Below are 22,157 nucleotides of genomic sequence, written 5' to 3' on the forward strand. Positions count from 1 at the left end.
ATTGAACAAAATAAAGATTCTACTGCTGGAGTCAGTCCAGATCATTTGGGACATGACTGTGACTCTTATTAGCTCTTTGCAAAATTTTAAACTATTCCATCCATATTTCATACCGATTTTAAAAATTTTTAACTATGTCAGCAATGGTCCATTTGTTCACCTAATGAGACGAGTCGTATCTTCATGCATAGCAATATCTAAGAATATTTTCAAAACTAGTGAGGAATTGTTTTTCTGACTACTGTATACGGTATCTCCATCCCACTACAAAAAAAATGTGATCGTGCTTAATTGACACCTATGATAGGCAAAGTCTTCATTCTTAAATAGTAGTCATCTGAGGTCGTTCTGAGAGCATCTCATTATGATATGTCTCACTATTAATAGATAGTATTGAAAAACAAGCCTTTGAACAGTTTACGCTAAACTCTTACTGTTAATATGTGGCGTGGGGCAAACCAGTAAAAATGTTGTTCCCTTTGGAGTAGATAAAAGGATTGTATGTCTGTATTACTGAAGCGAGTACTCAGCAGTAAAGGCAAACAATTAAAAAGCCTTTATAAAGGCGGCTGGCTGGCTCAGTCAGTTGAGCATGCAATGCTTGATCTCAGGGTTGTGAGTTTGAGTCCCATGTTGGGTGTAGAAATTACTTAAAAATAAAATCCTAAAAAAAATTTACAATGAAAGAGTCTTTATATATGCATATGCATTGTGATCTCCAATATGGAGCTATAACGTGAAAGTACTTTTCAAACTCAGAGTTTTTGGGTACTGCTGTTTTTATTTACATCTGTATGTGTATACTTTTAAGGGACTAATGTTGAAAGAACTGTACTTTGGAAAATCTAACCTGAAATTTTAGAACAGGGATTTTGACCTTGATTCAATAAACTCCATCCATGGATGGGCTTTAAAGGATCTGCCATTCTCCATATTGTGACATTCCCTTGCCATTTTGCTCTTTTACTTTTCTTGGATATTTTATCTAATCTCCATAGCTTTTGAACCACAAACAACAAGCAAAATATAAAATGTACACACTGCACCAAAGGGAGAGAATAGATGAGGTATATAAAATTTCTTTGTCAAAAAATAGTCTTCTGTTTTGCAAACTTTTTTCTACTAGAGAATACAGAAGAATCTCACTCATTTCCTCGGCTAAGAAAAGATACTCATCATCAGTTAGGATCAACAAATTAGCTTAAAATAATGTTAAAAATGATTGGCATATGATTTTCAACTGGAGGAAGTGATAAATGAAGGCAAAACGCCTCTCCCCTTTGGTTCTATCTCTGGATCTTGTCTCGAGGTCTTGGCTGTGTCTGTCTCTAATTCCATGGCAGCCTAGGATCCTGAAATTTTGGATCCCAGAAAACTTACTTTTAATAGCAGGCTGGAAGAATTCCAGATAATATGTGAATGTTGTTTAGCAAGGGATAATTAAACTTGGATTAATTTCCTTCTACCAATGTCTTGAAATTTCCACTTACTGCAATTAAAAGAACATTCAATAAGAGAAGCACCTCCATGTTTGTAAATCTCCAAATCCTTAACAACGTAGGCATACTTTTATTTTAGTGTGACTTTTCTGGCAACAGGGTAATGACACTCAATAGATCATCAGTCTCAGAGACTCTGAAAAGGCTCAGAAATAATAGGTTTGAGGCTCAGTGAAGATGAAACGGTCAAGAGTGAACAGATTATAATTCAAAGAAATACAACAGGTGATCAAGTCAATGAGCTGACGTCCGTTCAGCTGAGCTGTGAGAGAGAGTTGGGCTGTCAGGTGTCAGAGGAGTCAATTAAAGCAACAGCCAAAAATGAAAGAGTTAAGCCTTTAATCACTTACTGCAATGGTTACAGGCGGAAGTCTAAAACCAGAGCAGGTACTGAAGCCTCCTGTTCCCTTTCCCTCCTGGATTGGTGCACTGATCAAGGGTCAGTTAGGTCAACAAAGATGTAGAGGCCATCTACTTGCTGCAGGAGCCCCAGACAAGAAGCTCTGGTCATTTGTTGGACCCCGGCAGTTCTTTGAAACTTTAGAAGGGAAAAGGCAAGAGGAGGGCGCTAGTCTGAACTGACTCAGAGTGGGGGGAAAGTGTCATCAAAATTTCCCTTCCTCTCCTAATTTCCCTTCCGCTTATAGAGTTCCTCTGTCTAAGGGCTCAAATAAAGAGACCTAAGGAGGAGGTCTCAGGGCTAAGAATGCATATTTGTGACAGAGCGCGACCAGCCAGGGATGCCTGAGTCCTTGACTGCAGCTCTCTTCAGAAACTGCAGTGCACTGGCTGTGCACCGGGACTGGTGTGGGAGTGAAGCTTTCCCCCCATGAGGCCCACCACGTAAAGCTTTTGAAATTGCCAGGCATCAGGCATGAAAAATTGCAGATAGGCTTTTAACCGGGAACTCCAACTCCACTGTTCATTTTAAAATGTATAACATTCTAAACTTCATTTGCTTTCTATTTTCATCTCCATGTTGTAAAAAATAGACAGTTACTGATAATTGCAGGCTTACCCATTATGTTAAATGTTACAAATAGAGTATGTGACACATCAAGATGACTTTTTATATAACAACTGTGAGATCTAATTCCCATAGTATAAAACTCACCTGTTTAAAGTGTATAACTAAATGTTTTTTAGTATGTTCACAGAGTTGGGCCACCACCACCACAATCAATTTTAGAACAATTTCATCGCTCCAAAAGGAAACCATTAATCTACTTTCTGTCTTACAGATTTGCCTATGCCACAAATTTCATAGAACTAGAATTATAGGATATGTTCTATCACGTCATTGGCTTCTTAGGATAATATTTTCAAGGCTCGTCCACGTTGTACCATGTACCAATATTGCACCACTGCTTCAGAGCTGAGGTGGGGAAGAATGGTCTGCTTCTCTCTGTCCCTCTGTCCTCCTTGGTTTGTCACTCCTAGATTGGAACATCCATCCCATGAACGAGCAAGGGCAAGGGCAATCAGGGCCCCATATTCTTGATCCCTCTGAATGATGGGTGGGTCGAGGAGGGCTCTTCAGATGTCTCATTTGCACTCACTGGATATTGACCCTCTGCGAAATGGAAGTGAGGGAAGAGAAAGAAAAATTTGGGCCACGTAGACCTCCCAGGATAAAAGTATATCCCTTCATGGGAACTTTGCGGAAAGGGAGCCCCATCTTCTTGGTCATACTCAGAGTAGAGCCTTCTGTCATACTGATATGGGTTGGATGGGAAGGAATAGGTCATGGGTCAAGGTCCGTAGACTGTCACTATTCTTCTGAGAATCAGATTTTCTTGAATAAATGTCTTGTCCTTTGCCATATTGGACAATTTCCAGAGACTTTAGCGGTTGATTTTCAAAATAAAATTCACCAGTGATAGTTGTTTGTGAGGAGAGGATCCATGAAGTTTCTCATGCCACTAGTTTGGAAATCGCCCCCAAGTTTACATTTGTAACCACTGAAAAAATATCAATATTTTTGATACAATCCAAAATTGACCACTATTTGGGTACGGTGAAATAATTCATTGAGTGCTTTTTTATGGGTTCTTCATTTCATTAATGCCTTATTGTTTCTCCCACACTGTCTCACAATACCACTAAACAAAATCAATTGCTTTAGCACAGAAAAAATAAATGTAAAAAAAGTTCAATTTTCTGAATTTATAACAATTATGTTTTCTCAGGATTCAAAAAGTAATCATTATAGTCACAAATTGCAAGAATATGAAATCCATCATTCTATATTAAAATATATTTATTCTTTTGGATTAACAGCATTTATCTTTTGGTGTAGGTTTTTTCCCTTAATGAAAATACAATACTGACATGTATAGGATTTTATAGCCCATACCAAAAAACAGCAATTCACAATCAATCAGTTTTATTAGAAAATCAACAAGTATCTATTAGTATCTGTCATGTACTCAGTAAAATGCTATAGGGAAAATATGAGCGTTATTAAGTGTAAGTCTACTTTCAGGGAGATGAGCTAACTGAAGACAAACTACAAACATGCATTTTTTAAAAATTGCATTTATTTCTATTATGTTTTTCTTTACACTTCAATTTTCCACAATGCAAATCAACTGTCTCAAACCTCTGACTATAGTACACCCTACTCTTTTTCAAGAAAAGAACCTGCTTACTGCCTTAGATTGGGTTTTCCTCAAAGTTCTAGACAAGGACATGTGTGCAGAAAGTCCATATAAAGATAGCAGAGAGGAAACAGAAAAATAAGGAAATCAGGAAAAAACAAAATAGGAGTATATTACAAAGTTCAAAGCTTTGGGCAGCTAAGACTTGACCCTGCCTGTGATCTTGAAATCGTCCACCCTACAAGTGAATACGAACAGTGTGCGTGTGTGTGTTTGGTTCTCAATACATTGACTAAGGGGTTATTGGTAGGGTTGTTAACTATCCTTACCTTTTAGGACTGGTCGGTGTGCTTGTCTAGCCTCTGCCCACGGCCACCTTCAGAGCTCATGTTTGGGACACCGCCAGTGTAATTGAACCCAAGCCCACCCGTGCCTCTGCCAAAGCTGTTGGCTGGTTGGAGGTGATGACTATGCAATGAGAACTGGACGCTGCAGAGGTGTCTGACATTCCTTCTATTTAAAAGATAAAAGCATTCCATAAGAGACTCTTAAAAACTGAGAATAAACTGAGGGTTTATGGGGGGTGGGGGGAATGTGGGTGATGGGCACTGAGGAGGGCACCTGTTGGGATGAGCCCTGGGTGTTGCATGGAAACCAATTTGACAATGAATTTCATATTAAAAAAAATAAATAAAATAAAATAAAATAAAATAAAATAAAATAATAAAATAATACAGGAGCAAAGTAAGTGGATGCAGGCACGGAGTCGGCAGGACTGGCCCGGATGATTGTCTGGGTGGGTGACAGGTATGAGAGAGGTCATTTCACTATTCTGTTAACTTTTGTATATTTTCAAATTTTTCCACAATAAAAAAATAAGTTTCTAAGTGTCAATAAATAAATAAATAAATAAATAAATAATAAAATAAAGCAAAATAAAATAAAAAATAAAAGCTAAGCCATTGGATAGGAACTATCTCTTAGTTACAGCTAGATTTTCTCCACTTATTCACAACCTTTTCCCATTCTTTCCCGAATAAATATAGACACTATTTGAACGCCAGGATTCCAGCCTGTCCAGGTTCCATTCCCATCCATCCTTAGGCAACTATGCGAAATCGCTCACACGCTGGTTGTAACAAGTATGACACCCTTTGATCAGTGCCCTAATCCACACGTGTAGCAGCCTTTCAAAACACAAATCTAACATGATTTCTCTGTGTAAATCACCCAGTGTTTTCCCATTTCTAGTAGAAAGAGCAAAATTCTTAACATCGTCTAAATAACCCTACTGCACAAAATCTTGCCTCTCACTCCAGCCTCACCACGGAATGTCATGCTAACCCTTGTATACTGAAGTCACGGTGATCATTTTGCATTTCTTTGTTCCTCCCTTCTCACCACAGAGACTTCCCCACTGTTCTTTATTCTTGAATTTCTCTTTCTCTTTCCTCTTCACTTAGTTACCTTTTAACTGTAACTAATCTTTCACGTATCAACGGACATCTCCTCAGAGAACCTTCCCTAACTCAAAGGTGAGGTCAGCTCCATATTAGCTGTGTGTTTATGGCACTGCACACTCTCGTGGAAAGAAATTGCCCAGTTATGATTATATATTTAGGTGATTGTTATTAATATACCCCTACTCTACTAAATTGTGAGAGACAAAAGAACACTGTCAATTTTTTGTGTGTTTATGCCCACCGTTGTATCCCAGATCCATATCTCAATGCCTGTCACATCGTGATAGCTGGGTAAATATTTGCAAAATGAAAGGAAAACACGAAGCTACGCAAACTGTATTCTTCTCAGTATACATAAATGGAGACTTTAAGAAAGGGAGATACCTGTTTGAGTAGTAGGGGAAAGCTTAGAGGAGCATACTTTAATCAAATTGAGCATTGGCTCTATATCTGTACATGCAAACCAATGGAAAAAGAAAATTTCATGTTTGGGATTAAAAGAGTAGCAAATCTGGGGCTCATGGGTGGCTCAGTCGGTTCAGTGTCCGACTTCGGCTCAGGTCATGATCTCGCAGCTCGTGAATTCAAGCCCCGCATTGGTCTCTGTGCTGACAGCTCAGAGGCTGGAGCCCGCTTCAGATTCTGTATCTCCCTCTCTCTCTGCGCCTCCCCTTCTCATGCTCTGTCTCTCTCTCTCTCTCTCTGTCTCAAAATAAACATTAAATTTGTTTTAAAAGAATAGCAAATCTAAAGATTCAGAAATGAATATGCCATACATAAAAAATGCAAAGTGATAAATATTGGAAATAAAGACACATATTCATAGTAAAGTTGGATAAGGTAGAATCACATCATTAAAAACAATCTCAAAAGCTAGAAATCTTTAGAATATCTGGCAGTATGAATGAGAACAGCTTAAGGATTCTGATCAAGAGAGAGGGATAATTAAAGTAGCAGTAGAACAGGATGTTAATCAAATAATGGGTAAAATTGGGAGAAATTAGTAAGAGGAAAGCCAGATATCAAAGTCTTGTGCGAGTGGATTTTGCCACATTAAATATAGAAAATAAAAGATAAAAAGGAATGAATACGACTTCCAGAATGTTTACTATGAAAGATAAATTAAAAATTATTAATGTTAGTGGTGCCTGGGTGGCTTAGTCGGTTAAGCGTCCAACTCCGGCTCAGGTCATGATCTCATGGCTCGTGAGTTTGAGGCCCGCGTCGGGGTCTGCGCTGGCAGCTCAGAGCCTGGAGCCTGCTTCAGATTCTGTTGTCACTAGGTCTGACTAATTGAATGACCGAAATTGTGCAACTTGCGCCATTACTATGACTGAATCTTACCACGATGTAGCTCAGCCAACACCCACTGCCACACACGTGAGTGCGGCCCTCACAGACTACCCAGCCCCATGGATGCGCTAGATGGTCACAGCTCCGCGAAGTGCAACAAGACCAGCGGGGGGACAAGCCATCACGAGCAGAAAATAAAATAGTGCTTGTAGAGGCATTAAGTTTTAGTGCAGTTATCGCAGAGCAATAGAAAATTGGTTATATATCCCCACCAGTGGAGCGACACGATAAACACCAAAAATGTGGCATTGACTTTGGATCCAAGCAGTTAGAGGTTAGGCTGAAAGTGAGAAAGGATATTAAAATTGTGGCTCAGATGATTGCTTTGTTCATGTTTGCCTGTTTTTCAGAGGCATCAAAGAATTGCTAATTTAATGAGAAGAGAAAATGGCATTTATTTAGGGGTCCCTAAAAAGACATCAAAGTTTATTTTCCAAGTAGCATTGTTCTCTATGTCCTCCAAGGAAATGAAAAATTGGGGACTGTCCAGGTGGCATGGAGGAAATGGCTTGCATCTGAGAACAAGTTAATTATCACCATAATTTGACCTTTTTTTTTGAAGCTCGATGATTTCAGAGGTCGGAGTTGCCCTTAGTATTTAATTATGAGATGTGCCATAATTAATAAAAAGAATTTTTAAATGTCAATATGTATGAAGAAAGACATTAGTTAACTTATGAACCTTTCGTTCTTTACTCCGTATTTCTCTAGATAGAAAGTTCTTGAAATGCTAGCTCACAGCAGAGGTGAAGCTAGGAAACAATTGATCATAATGAAAAAGCTTTTGGCTGCCTCCTGTGATGGTAATTAAGTGATTATTTCCACTTGGAAATGATTTTATACAAAGAAAATTATTAATACTAGGAGGGCTGTGGTTTACCAACAGAATCTTGTTTTATTGTTATGGCGGTATTAATATGGCAATAAGGGAAGGGGTGATTTTAAAAACAGATTTAGGAGAGAACAGACTTTTGCCCCAACCGCAACAACCCAAAATGTGTAAAAGTTAAATGTACCATTTTGATGATTATCAATACATCAGACGACCCTCCCTACTCCTTGCTTTGAGGCCAAATAGAAAAGCTGAACAAAATGTGAAATGAAATCTTCTGAAGATCATTAAAAAGATCAACTGATGATGAGGGCTTCCCAGCCTGGCATTAGGAAAGGAAAATGACTCAGGAAAGCCAGAAATTAAGGGATTCATTTTTAGGAGTCTATTTCCTGTGTGTGTGTGTGTGTGTGTGTGTGTGTGCGCGTGTGTGCGTGTGTTTTAACTTAATTTTATTGTGGTAAGAACACTTAACATGAGATCTACTCTTTTAAATTTTTAAGTGTACAATACAATGTCATTACATTTTAAGTGTACAATACAATGTACATTACAATGGGCACAATGTTGTACATAAGATCTTTAGAACTTATTCATCTTATTTGACCATAACTTTATGCACATTTATTAGCAACCCATTTCCTTCCCCTGCCAGTCACTGGCAATCACCATTCCACTCTTTGATTCTATGAATTTTACTATTTTAGACACAACATATGAGTTTAAGCATGCACAATCTGCCTTTTTGTGATTGGATTATTCCATTTAGTCCAATGTCCTTCAGGTTCGCCCATGTTGTTACGTATTGCAGATTTTTTTTAAAGCTAATATTTCGTTGCACATTTGTACCACATTTTCTTTATCTGTTCACCACTCAATAGATATTTAGGTTGCTTCAATTAACTGGCTATTGTAAATAGTATTACGATGAAATGGTAGTGCTAACATCTCTTCAAAATCCTGATTTCACTTCTTTTGGAAAAATAGAAGTGGGACTGTTGGATCATAAGGTAGTCCAGTTTTGGTTTTTTGAGAAACTTTCATACTGTTTTCACCATTTTTGCAGCCACGCTATTTTGCATTCCCCAGATGTGTACGGGGTTCTAATTTTTCCATGTCCCCTTAACACTTGTCTCTTGGTTTTTTGTTTTGTTTTTTATAATAACTATCCTGAGGGTGTTCGGTGATACCTTATCACGGCTTTGATTTGCGTTTCCCTGATTACTAGTGACATTGAGTTTCTTTTCATATACTTGTTAGCCAGTCTGTGTGCCTTCTTTGAGAAATGTTTATTACAGACTAGCTCATTTATAATTTGATTATTAGGTTTTTGGTTTTGCTTTTATTGCTATGGGATTGTAGGAGTTTCTTATATATTTTGGAAATTAACATCAGATACATGGTTTGCAAATATTTTCTCATATTCCTTAAGGTTGCCTTTTACTCTGTCAATTGTTTCTTTTGCTATGCAGAAGCTTTTTAGTTTGATATGGACGCTTTTCTCTAATTCTGCTTTTGTTTCCTATGCTTTTGATATCATATCCATGAAATCATTACCAAGTCCAATGTCATGAAACTTTTTCTCTATGTTTTCTTTGAGGATCCTAACAATTTCAGTCTTACATTTCAGTCTTTAAGTTTTTGTGTATAATGTAAATTAAGGGGCCAAATTTATTATTTTGCATAAGGATATCCACTTATTCAATAAACAAGACTGTTTATTGAAGAGACAATGCTTCCCCTATCGTGGATGCTTGGCACCCTTCTCAAAGATCAATTTACATTTATGTAAGGATTTATTTCTAGGTTCTCTATTCTGTTCCCTTTGTCCATATATCTGTGCTTAGGCCAGTATACTCTTAATTGCCATAGTTTTGTAACATATTTTTTTTTAAAACAGGAAACGTGATGCCTCTAGCTTTGTTCTTTCTCAAGATTGATGTGGCTATTCATGGTTTCTTGTGGTCCCATAAGAACACACAATTGGTGTTCTATTTCTATAAAAATGTCCTTAGAATTTTGATAGGATTAAGTTGAATTTTTCAGATTGATTTAGGTCGTATGGATATTTTAACAATGTTAAGTCTTCCAGTCCAGGAACCCAGTCTGTCTTTCCATCTGTTTGTGCCTTCTTTAATTTCTTTCATCGCTGTGTTGGAGATTTCAGTGTAGAAGTCTTTTGTCTGTTTAGTAAAATTTGTTTGTAAGTATTTTATTATTTTTAGTGCTAGTATAGGTGGTAAGAGATCCATAAACCAGGAAAATATAACAATTATGACTATAAATGCACCCAACATCACAGTGATTGTCCAATATCTGGTAATTTGACTATTACCATGCAATATTGGAAGTCCCAAAAGTTTTTTAGTTGATAAATAGGAAATGTGATAGGATTAGGTACTAAAAAGAGAAGTGAGCTACCTCAATGCTCAATTCCAAGTAACAAAGATATACTTTTGTACGAAATTATTTTTTTTTAATGAGGTGACAATGCTTTTTAAATATATCCTGATCTCCCTTCCTGCCTTGGGTTTTGGATCTGTGTTAAATCATCCCCCCATCCTCTGATCCAAGAGGTTCAGTTATTATATACTGTTATAAACTTTAGGCTGCAAAGTTGTTAGAGGCCTGGGAACCCTGGGGTTTAGACAAAGCCATGGATAGGAAGTGCCTTCCAAGGAGTAGGCATGGCCTTTCCATCTGGAACAGAGAATGTATTAACTACTTAACAGGGAGGATGACAAGGCATGAGAAGAGATTGTAAGGAACTACCCAAATACATATCTAAGATAACAATAGGACAGGAGAATTTGGTAGAAGCTGGGAAGAGTAATTTAAAAAGCAAGAGCACAAACTGAATGGGTTTAAGGATTTAATGAACACCCGCGATTTAGGATAAGCGATGGAAGGACGCTACACGTGAGAAAGAACTCTGTGAATCACACAGCCTAGTTCCCAACACTGTAATCTTTAGCCCGAGCTACCTTTAAAATCATTTTTGCTGTTAGTCAAGTTCATCGCCTGACAGTCAACACTGAGGTGGTTATTTTCAATGTATGTGATTTAAACACTTAAATCACCAAAAGGTTACTACACACTTTTGTAATCTAATCACAGAGATACACTTTAAAGGGTCTTTCAGCTTTTCACACTTCTCTGTTTTTATCTGTCTCTCATGATATCTCCTTTCAACCCAATGAATTATTTTGAGCCTGGAAAGTCAGACTGAGCCCATTTGTAACAGCGCAATTCCAGAAAGAAAGGACGGGGTGCATCACACCCTGTCAGCTACCGAAGGTTAAAAAAGAAGAGGAAAGCGGGAAGAGTAAAGAAATGAGAGACAGAGGGGAAAAGGAGAGAAGGAAGGAAGAAAGAAAAGGAGGGAGAAAACCAAGAGAACATAAAACTAATAGACAACTTTAAAAAATACATGTTAGGGGCGCCTGGGTGGCTCAGTCGGTTAAGCATCCAACTTCAGCTCAGGTCCCGATCTCATGGTTCCTGAGTTTGACCCCACATCAGGCTCTGTGCTGACAGCTTGGAGCCTGGAGCCTGCTTCGGATTCTGTGTCTCCCTCTCTCTCTGCCCCTCCCTCGCTCACACTCTGTCTCCCTCTCTCAAAAATAAACAAATGTTAAAAAAAAAAATACAGGTTAAATTGTATTATAGCCATTGTTAAGACTTTGTTTTAAAACTCAAAATTGTAGACTTTATGTTGGACTCCAGAACATTTGGAGATAAGGTTTTTATTTTTTTCACCTAGGATAGTGTATGAAACTATTAAAACATAAATATTTTCAGGCTAATTTATTATGCACATCTAGTCCTGCATGGAATAGTGGCATAACTCTACTTGGTGCCGGTTTATGTTAATGTCTGAGTTGGCAGCATTTTAAAAAGTGAATTTTATGAAATAACTCAGTGTTATCTTCCCTACAGTGAAGCTTAAACTCATGACAAAATCCAGTTTAACCCTTTACACCTTGATTTATTTTATTTTACTTTTTTCCTTTTAAATTCCTCGACGAAAGCTTGTTGCCAGAGGCACCTCTCTTGGTTCTGGTTTTTCACTGCAGGGTTTTGTTCATTTGTCGTATCACAAAACCAAAGGTTATTCCCCAGGAAATGAAGAAGAGGCAAGCTGGGGTAGGGGCTCGGCATCTCCTACATTTCGGTTCAATTCTGCTCAAGCCCCTGTCTTTTGGGTACTTTGAGCTCCATTAATAGTCAAAACAGACTTATTCTCAGTGATACTTGGTAACTATGACAGCAATTTTTGTTGCTGTGCAATCTACAGACTAACACCTGCTAGGCCCAGAAGGTGTTTGAAGACATGAGCAAATGTGTGTCGCTAAAACCCAAAAGGAATTGGCCAAACTCTCTTCAAGTGTTCCTTGCTAACCGCAGCATGCTGTTTCTTTCCGTTGCTCTCTGGTAGCTCCTGGAGTGAACTTGCTTTCACTTCAAAAACTACATTAGGAGTAAACGGAAATGAAATATCATTCCTCAAGGTTGGATTGGTTTACCTAAATGTTTTCTCTTTGATTTCTACCTCCACAAAGAACTATAAAGCCATGTTGAAATCCTTAAGATAAATCTTTCAATCATTACTACTTACACATAGATAAATGTTGACGATCAGCCTGAGGCAAAAATCAAGAAATAGGTGTTGCTGGGGCTTTTACTTCACTCTGTAAAGTCAATGCAGTGTCTCTGTAGTTGTTGTTAGTGCCCGAGGCAGGGCTCAGGATGCTCGGCAGTGGAAGCATCCTCTGGTCTCCAGTGAATATACTGCGTATGCCTTCTCATTTAGAGAATATCCCTCCCTTGATTCACTGGGATGCCTCAAAGTCCAATAGAATAGGAAGTTGATGGAATAGTGCCAGAACTCTAGATTTCTCACTATGTTTGTATTCTGTACTTGGACTTTTCTGGTCCTGAGTCACTCATTTCTTAATCTCTCCAAAGAAGATGGCCCAACAGAGGATTCACCTAGAAATAATTTTCCTGCTAGTCCATCTTTGTTGCTATTTTGGTAATTTTATCAGTGGGGAAAATAGGATGGATTTTAAGAAGTTCTCAAAGGGATGTGCTAGACCCCAATGTCTTGGTCAAGTCTTACATGCAACGTTTGAAGCAGCTAGCCTACCAATGTCGCAGTCTATGCTTCAGATGTTTCAGGCAAAATGTAAGAAAAGGAGTGGTTTCCAATGAAATATAATTTTAGATGTTGACATTACTTTAGGCATTACATTTTTTTAAATGTAGAAATAGCCACCACAGTAACTGGAACTACAGAACCAGAATGCTAATATGTGGGTCTCATAATTTTGAATTGTAATCATTCAATAAAACAAACTATAAAAAGCTGAAATGTTGGAATATGGTCAAATAAAATGTCACAGTATATTGAATAATGGCTTTTGATGAAAATTAGTTAACTGAGTAACTGAAGAAGTCACAATGAATACTCTTAACCCAGGTAGAAACACCTCCATAGAATCATGGAGTCTGTTTCTTTCCTGGCTTCAGAATCCCATGCAATTTCCTCTCATTCATAGATTTTAACATTAAGGAGAACAGACTCTGAGATGCGAGTTGCCAGCTTTCTCTTGAAATTGTCCATAGTGAGAATATTTCTTCTTAGGGAACTAAGACCTCTAACTCATCAGAAGCCAAAGTTGTATTTTATTATGTGTAACACTAAAAGGAATGACCCCCCCCCCCTTTTTTTTTTTAAGATTCTAGACTCACAAACTCCAGCTATAAAAGAAATAGGAGAACATATTGGTATAGGAGATTCAGAAGTAAACTCTATCTATAAGATATAACCTGAGATACTTGCAAAGTAATCTAAATAAGTCTTCAGAAGCCCACTCCACCATTCTTTTGGGCTACTAGCTCATTCCACCATTCTATCAGGCAGGGGATGGGTATATGGAAGGAACCATGAATTGCACGGCCTTTGGCATTTTGTTCTACTTGACTTGCTCTAAAAGTAGTGTCTGGTTCACAAGAAATGCTGTGGAGAATTTCTTGACAGTGATGTCGAGCAACTTCCAAAATCATGAAAGGTGGCTTTGGCAAGATCACTATTGGCAATGAAAGCAAATCTATCTCCAGAACGTGTCCATTCCAAAAAGAACAAATTGCTTCCCCTTCTGTGATGGAAGTAATTGAATACAATCAAATTGTCACCAGGTGGCTGGCTAGCTCATTGGGAAACATTACCATATTGTTGACTCAGTGTCGCTTTCTGTTGTTGACATGTTGGGTACTCACCAATAGTTATAGCCACATCATCTGTAGTGAGTAGGAGCCATGTTGTTGAGTCCATGCATGACTGCCATGCCTGCTTCCATGGCCAATTGGTTCATCAGCCCTTTTAGCAATGACTGGAATGGCTGAGCGAAGAGATTTACTGGCATCCACGTAATGGGCCATCTTGTCCACATGATTATCGAGAGCCTTGTCTGCTGTGTTTGCTGTTTGGCGGACAATTACACAAGACAGAAATATCCTCAGACTTTGTGCCCATTCCTTGCGCTCTTCTCAAGCCTCTTCGTCACCAGTTTTCTAAAACTTTTCTAGGTTCATAAACACTCAGCTAAATCACAAGTCACTGATCAAAAAAATCAGTGTGAATCTCATATTTCTCTCCTTTTTCCAGAAAAAAGTAAACAACCAGATACGTTCCTCTATAATCTGCTCCCTAGATTTCCCTCCACCTACATTCTTATGCATCATACCTGAGTAGGGAAAATGCTATAGTCACTCACTTTTACGTGTTCCTAGTATATGATGTGTAACCACTATAAACTAAATATAAATTTTTTGTTCATCAGGTAACTTCGCATAAGAAACTCCTCATACAACCATACGTGTGAGTTCATAGAAAGGAGGTAGTGCTTTCAAAGTAGATTCATGAGAGTCTAAGCCTCTTGCTCATGTAACTTAATTGTGCCTTCAGAATCTGTTCATGCCCAGTATATTTCTTCCACTTAATGATGGAATGCTACTGAAAATGCCAAATTTTATGGCTTCTGTGGTCAGATAACATCCAGGTTATGACAGGTGGCTCAGATGGCATGATATATTGGGGGCGCTGGTCAAATTTTCCTTCTCTACTTTTGTTGTTTTCAAACAAAGAAGAATTATCTTCAAAATATGGAGTGGCTTTGCTTCAAAATCATGAGTATGTGCTATAGTTTCCTAAAGAGTGCTTGTTCTATAAAATAACCTTACTGCCACAGACACTCTAAGTGCCCTTCAATCTCTTGATTCATATTGCTTACTGGTCATGCAACTTTTTTTTCCAGAATTCAAGAAACTTCTAGTTTTCTCATCACAGTCAAAATGGTAAGCTTTATGGTTATTTGGTAAATGCATTGCAGCTGCATGCTCTTATATATTTGTGTTACATATTACCTTTAAAATACAAAACACAGGGGTGCCTGGGTGACTCAGTCGGTTAAGCGTCCGACTTCAGCTCAGGTCACGATCTCACGGTCCGCGAGTTCGAGCCCCGCGTCGGGCTCTGGGCGGATGGCTCAGAGCCTGGAGCCTGTTTCCGATTCTGTGTCTCCCTCTCTCTCTGCCCCTCCCCCGTTCATGCTGTGTCTCTCTCTGTCTCAAAAATAAACGTTAAAAAAATTTTTTAAAAAATAAAAATAAAAATAAAATAAATAAAATAAAAAATAAAATACAAAAAACAGTATGCCAGATACTGCTTTGCCATTTGCTTATTGTTTCTTTCCATGGCCCAGACCAAAGAAAACCCTGAAACCTAAAGTGTCGGAGCCTGAATTTTCATGGAGTTTTATTTCACATCTTTTTTTAATGTTTATTTATTTATTTTGAGAGAGAGAACACAAGCAGGGGAGGGGCAGAGAGAGAAGGAGACAGAGAATCCCAAGAAGGCTCTGTCCTGTCAGTGCAGAGCCCCACACAGGGTTCGATCCCGTGAACCACGAGATCATAATCTGAACCAAAATCAAGGGCTGGATGCTGGATGCTCAATTGACTGAGCCACCAAAGTGCCCTTATTTCACATCCTTATGCAGGCATGTATCTTATCAAGGCTTCTGTAGCATTCAATGCATCAGAATGGGCCAGCATGAGGTCTTGTGAAATGGTAAAATCATAGAGCTCCCTGGATGCTACATTTTGAAAAAGAGATGGGGAGTTGATATATCCTTGAGGAAAGTGAACTCAACTCTTCTTTTCCTTTCTAAGTGAAACCAAATGGGTCTGGTTGTCTATAGTTACAGGAAAAGAGGTAAAAAACCATTCATTGGACCATTAGTTGCCTACCAGGTACCAGGGGCTGTCTTTATATCATATAGAAAAGTGACTACATCTGGGACAATGGCTGATTGGACTCACCGGCTGTATAAGTTTATGGTAAATACATGGTTATTTCAAAATCCATCCTAGCTACTTTATCCTTAGTCTAGGTTAGTTACTGCCTTTTAGTCCGTAATATTATCACCGCTTTGTATTCCTGTCCTATCACTTAACTGCATCTAATTGTCTCTCTCACCAGACCATGAACTCCCTAACACAACATATACCTTATCTGTATTTTCCATGTTCCTATAACATAGTAAGCACTTAAAAGCATTGATTTCAGTTTAATTAAAAGCTTGTCAAATGCATTTTACTGGTAAAAATAACTGTTTTAAATGTTTTCCTCCATATGAAATGTTTAAAAATATAAAATGTATTCTAAAACATCTCCAATATGTCAGAATCTTTAAGTATATGATGACCTTTCAAAATTCTATGCTTTTAGAGTATGAGTATATATTAAATTGAAACAAAATGTTTCCTTGCTTGGAGTTTTTCAAATAACTGCTTAACTGTGAAAAATCATGAAGTGTTAGATATAGGTCTATTAGACAGATTCCAAACCTAATGTAACACATTTTTAAGCAAGTTTGAAAACTGAGAAAAGAAATATTTAAGTCTTGAGGAAGGTCTCAAGCTTCTGAGAGTCAACTGATGCATCACTATTTCTGTGATTTTAATTCCATTTTAGATATATTCAGGTAATAATGCTGAAATGCTGAAATGAAAGCATCTAATTTATATCTAGGTAGTATTTTTATATTATTAGCCTCTGGACCACTAATTTTTATGACGTCAACCATGAATATAATGCCTTAAATACGAGAATAGGAAAAGGAACTATATCACAAAATATTCAAACTATGATAGTCACCAAAAATACCCATGATTTTAATGACAGCTTGACAGGTATTCCAAGTCATTTGAATATATATCATCTTCTCCAAAATATTTTTAGAAAAGGATGAATATAGCTTTGATTCATAGAAATCTACCTTGTAAGCATTAGTACAAAACCTACTTTTAATATCAAGATCGAAACCTAGTACGAACGTTGACATAAATTTGTATTTGTGTTAAGTTGTTTGAATTATATATAAATATAATGTCCTATTTTAAAAGTATATTACTACATAATGTATATATATTTTGCTTATCTATCACTTTTCAATTTCTCTACTACACAAAAGATAACCATTTGAAGCATAGTAAGTGAGGCTCGGTTAAATTGAAAACAACAGTAAACAATTCTCAGTGAGCCAGTGTTGATTCTGCCTCATCAGGTGATATAACACAGAAGTCATGAACATCATGGCAGTGTTTTTAAATGTAGCAGGCACATTTAATAGTTTATTAAATATTTTTAACAACTTTTATACCACTGCATTTGAACCAGAATTTACAATCTTGGGCTCTGTCATTACTAACAAATATACCTTTGATATTAAAGTCAATAATAGTGGTTATATTATAATAATATATATTTATAAATATAAGTATATATACACACACACACACAAACACGTATAAAATACCTAAGTTATTTATTTTATTTTTAAACAAAATTCACGTTTTATTTAGGCTGAAATAAACTATACAAACTTGATTTTCTTCACAATAACTGCAAGATTTTCTGTCTGATTCCTAGGTAAACCACAAACACTTATTTTTGTAGGTCTTCCAGGTTTTGTTTATCAGTCAAGGCAGTAGATGCAGTCGTGGAAAAAGAGAAAAACAGACAAATAAGTTGTCAGTATCCATGGCCTCTGATCCTGTGTTGACCATGAAACAGAGGTGGGTTCAACATATACCTGCTCAAAGTTTACGAAGATACAAGCTCAACAAAGGAAGGTAACACAGCAACAACCCAGTGTGGAACAACAATGTCAGGCTCACTGATTCAAACTTTAACTGTAACTGGTTCTTTTAAGTTCATTTGATAAAGACAAAATCTACACTGAAATCCCTGCTTGGCAAGCTCGTGTGTTTCTCTGTCTCACTGTCTGATAACTCCCTTAATTGTCCATCACAGATTTTTTTTTAATTTTCTTTTTTAACGTTTATTTATTTTTGAGACAGAGAGAGAGCATGAATGGGGGAGGGACAGAGAGAGAGGGAGACACAGAATCGGAAACAGGCTCCAGGCTCTGAGCCATCCGCCCAGAGCCCGACGCAGGGCTCAAACTCACGGACAGCGAGATCGTGACCTGAGCCAAAGTCCGACGCTTAACCGACTGAGCCACCCAGGCGCCCCCATCACAGATTTTTTAACGTACTTAACACTCCTACTATTCAAAGGTCACTTGTGAGCTTCATTGTAACATTTTACAAAATGTATTCCTTCCTCTCAGATCTCTTCAAAATCTATTTCTTCGGGGCACCTGGGTGGCTCAGTCAGTTGAGCGTCTGACTTTGGCTCAGGTCATGATCTCATGGTCTATGAGTTCGAGCCCTGTGTCGGGGTCTGTGCTGATGGCTCAGAGCCTGGAGCCTGCTCCCGATTCTGTGTCTCCCTCTCTCTCTGCCCCTTCCCTGCTCATGCTCTGTCTCTCTCTGTCTCAAAAATAAATAAAAACATTAAGAAAAAAAATAAACAAAAAAAACCCAAAATCTATTTCTTCTAAGAGCTGATAACTCAATACCTGACAACTGGATCCAGTGATAGTAAATGTTATATCTAAAATGACTTAACTAACGGGGCGCCTGGGTGGCTCAGTTGTGCATCTGCCCCTTGATTTCGCCTCAGTTCATGTTCCCGGGGCTGTGGGATCGAGCTCTGCGTAAGGCTCGGTGCTGAGCGTGGAGCCTGCTTGAGTTTCTCTCTCTCTCTCCCTCTGCCCCTCTGCCCCACTCACGTTCTGTAAAATAAAAAATAAATAAAATGACTAAACTGAAACAATTCCAAAGTGCCCTTAGCAGAGATCCCATAGAAGTATAATGTGGCACTTTCAATGCTATCTTCTGGAAGAACAGTTAAGTAAGTAGATTATCAATGGCTAATGAACTCAATGAGAGGTCGATAGGTCATAAGTGGCCTACATCCGCCTGACAGCTTTTCTGTAAGATGTTCCCAAATTTCTTAGATTTTTCCAAATATTAAACATAAGAGAAAACCTACTTTAAAAGTCTCCTAGGTATTTTAAATGGTTTCTGAGTTATCTGTAGGAAGCTCTTACTTGTACAGTTTGATATATGTATCTGCCATTAAATACAGATCATGTTTTATATCAAAATTTATGTTAAGCAAAGCCAAGTTACTTGGCGTTTGGTCTGTGAAAGTGTCCCTCAGTTATGCTTTGAGACACTTCTGCCCATTTTCATAGCGTTCATTCTCAACTTTCATCACAGGAAGATCTTACATAGGACTTTCAGCAATGCAGAAGCATCAGAAAAAAAACTTGATGTCTGGCAGATGCAAGGCTTTGTAAGTCGTAGGTAGAAACTCTCTATCTTTCCCTCTGTTTCCACTTGATTCTCCAACAATGAAACTCAGCCGAGAGTGTGTTGGGACTGGGTAAGTCACTTCTGTACACGTCAGCACGGCGCTCCTCCGATGTATTAAATTTGAGCTGTTCCATGACAGAAGGTACCAGAGATGAGCCTTTAAGAGCTTTGAGGTGCTGTTCTGAGAATATATCTTTCAGTACCTGAATAATGTGCTCCATGGTTGGAACACTTAGAGTTTCTTTATAGTAACTCTCAGAGGTTAGCTGAGATCCCAGGTTACCTTGCCAGGCTTTGCGGATTTTCCCAGGGAGTTTCAGCTGAGTATCAAGTTTCATTGCCAAATCTGTGGCTTCTTCAAAACAAAATTCATGATAAACTTCAATATATTCCATCATTTCATTTAGTCAATGCAGCACTAGAGTTAAGCTACTGACTGCAAAGAAGACATCGGACGTTTGCCCCTGAAGATTTTCCGAAGGCTCTTGTAAAAAGATAGAACATTTTTAAGAACATCAATGGTAACCATGAAATCAGAATCTGTTTCTACACTAGAGTACAAATGCTCTACCAGTTATATAGTCATTCCAGCTAATATTTTTGTCACTATTTATATCATTGAAACACACAACAAGTGCTTGTAGGAGGTCCTCCAAAATTTCCAAAGCATCATGCCTGCCTGTCCACTCAGAATGGCAAGTTTCCTTCAGCTCTTTTACCCTTTTCCTCATTGCTCTGAAAGAGGACAGAAATTGCATTGCCAAGCTCTAAAAGCAGTTGTAGAGATGGATGGAAGAAAGAACAAACGTCCTCTATCGTTCCTAATGCAACAGATGCTCCCACAACAAGCACTGAATTTGCCAACCACATATTTAAGATGCAGGAAGAGCAAAGTGTGTAGACAGCTTGGGGATATTTCTCTAAAGGTCTAGAGGCAACAACTTGTGTTTTGGAAGAAAATCCACTGGACACAGTGTAAGCCTGGCCAGGTTCAGTCCCCGCTTCTCAGTTACCGTCGTGTGAGATTTCACAGGCAAAATGTCTGCAGCAGCTTTGTAAGGCAAGAGGCCCATAAATTCCTCTCTCAGGTTATGAGACAAATCAACAAACCTCACCAACACAGGCAAGTGATCTTCCCCTGCCACGTCCTCTACGTCGTCAGTGATGAAGTGAGATACTCTCATTTCCCTGAGCGGTTTCCTCCCGAATACCGCTCTCACAGACCTCTAGCACCTGTGTCTGCTGTGTTTTTGAGCAGAACAACGTGTTAACCACTGTTGTCTGAAAGCACTTTCTCAGAACCTCTTGCCAGAATTTACCCAGCATGCCAGCAGTGCTTGAAAGTTATCGGGAGTAAAGAGACCCTCTGGGAGTTCATCAGTTTCACGCTTATCCAGAAGTATGTTTTGTTTTCCCGTATGAACCAAGATTTCAAATAAAGATTTAAAGTTTTCTTTGTTTTCTTTTTTACTCAAGGGTTAAAGGTAAAATTTCTTCAACCTGTTCTTTATTACCTTCTCCAGCACTGGGGTTCTGAGCATTGCTGTTGTTTCTTTCTTTACGTTTTGTTCCTGTTCAAAGGTTTTATCAGTCTTTCTATTTCAATGTCCTGATTTAATCTTCACTCAGTTGTTTTGTTTTCTGTATCACTATTGGATTGCTCAAATGGCTGGTAAGATCAAATATTGTTGGTCTCACATTATCTCGAAGAACTGTCCTATACGGACCCTCCCAATGACTTCACAACTATCTGCTTTAATTTTGAGAAATAAAATGACCCAATCATTCATTAGTTATCTGATGCCTCTGCAAAATATACGGTTCTGTAGATCTTAGAGGTCTCAGAGTGTCTGGCATATAATTGATAAGTTATTTACTTGATCAGGTGTTTTATCCTCTAAGTCTGCTCTCCTATAATTCTCCCCCCACTTGTGGAATCTGGCCAGATCCTGGGGGAGCCTGAAGAAGGCTAGATCCCACTATATGCTCTTCCTTTTGGAGTTGGCAGCACTGCAGAAGTTTAGCATCATTGTCCACCTGCTGACTGGCCCATTCCCCTCCTGTCCTACAGCCCCACCTCCCCCTCAGGGCTGGAGAGGAAAGCCAGGCCCCAGTAATAGCAGACGGGTCCTCTAACTTATATTTTAGATATAAGTTTTTATATGTAACTCTCATGGCAGCCGCAAAGCAAAAACTATAGTAAAAACACAAAAGCTAAAAAGGAAGGAATAGGGGCGCCTGGGTGGCTCGGTCGGTTAAGCGTCAGACTTCCGCTCAGGTCATGGTCTCACGGTCCGTGAGTTCGAGCCCCGCGTCGGGCTCTGTGCTGACAGCTCAGAGCCTGGAGCCTGTTTTGGATTCTATGTCTCCCTCTTTCTCTGCCCCTGCCCTGTTCATGCTCTCTCTCTGTCTCAAAAATAAATAAATGTTAAAAAATTTTTTTAAAGGAAGGAATATAAGTCTAAAGAAGGTCATCATACTACAAAGGAAAAATGCAAGAACAATAGAACTACAAAACAAAAAGCCAGAAAGCAATTACTAAAATGGCAATAAGTACATATCTATCAATAATTATTTTAAACATAAAAGAACTAAATTTCTCATCAAAAGGTATAGA

At 38.3% G+C, this 22,157-nt stretch overlaps 1 pseudogene; it reads right to left on the minus strand.

Annotated features, from left to right (window-relative positions):
- Window positions 1-19,226: 19,226 nt before the first annotated feature.
- Window positions 19,227-21,567, minus strand: LOC122213590 (annotated as a pseudogene).
- Window positions 21,568-22,157: the final 590 nt, after the last annotated feature.

This window comes from Panthera leo, chromosome A2, assembly GCF_018350215.1.
Source record: "Panthera leo isolate Ple1 chromosome A2, P.leo_Ple1_pat1.1, whole genome shotgun sequence".
NCBI lineage: Eukaryota > Metazoa > Chordata > Mammalia > Carnivora > Felidae > Panthera > Panthera leo.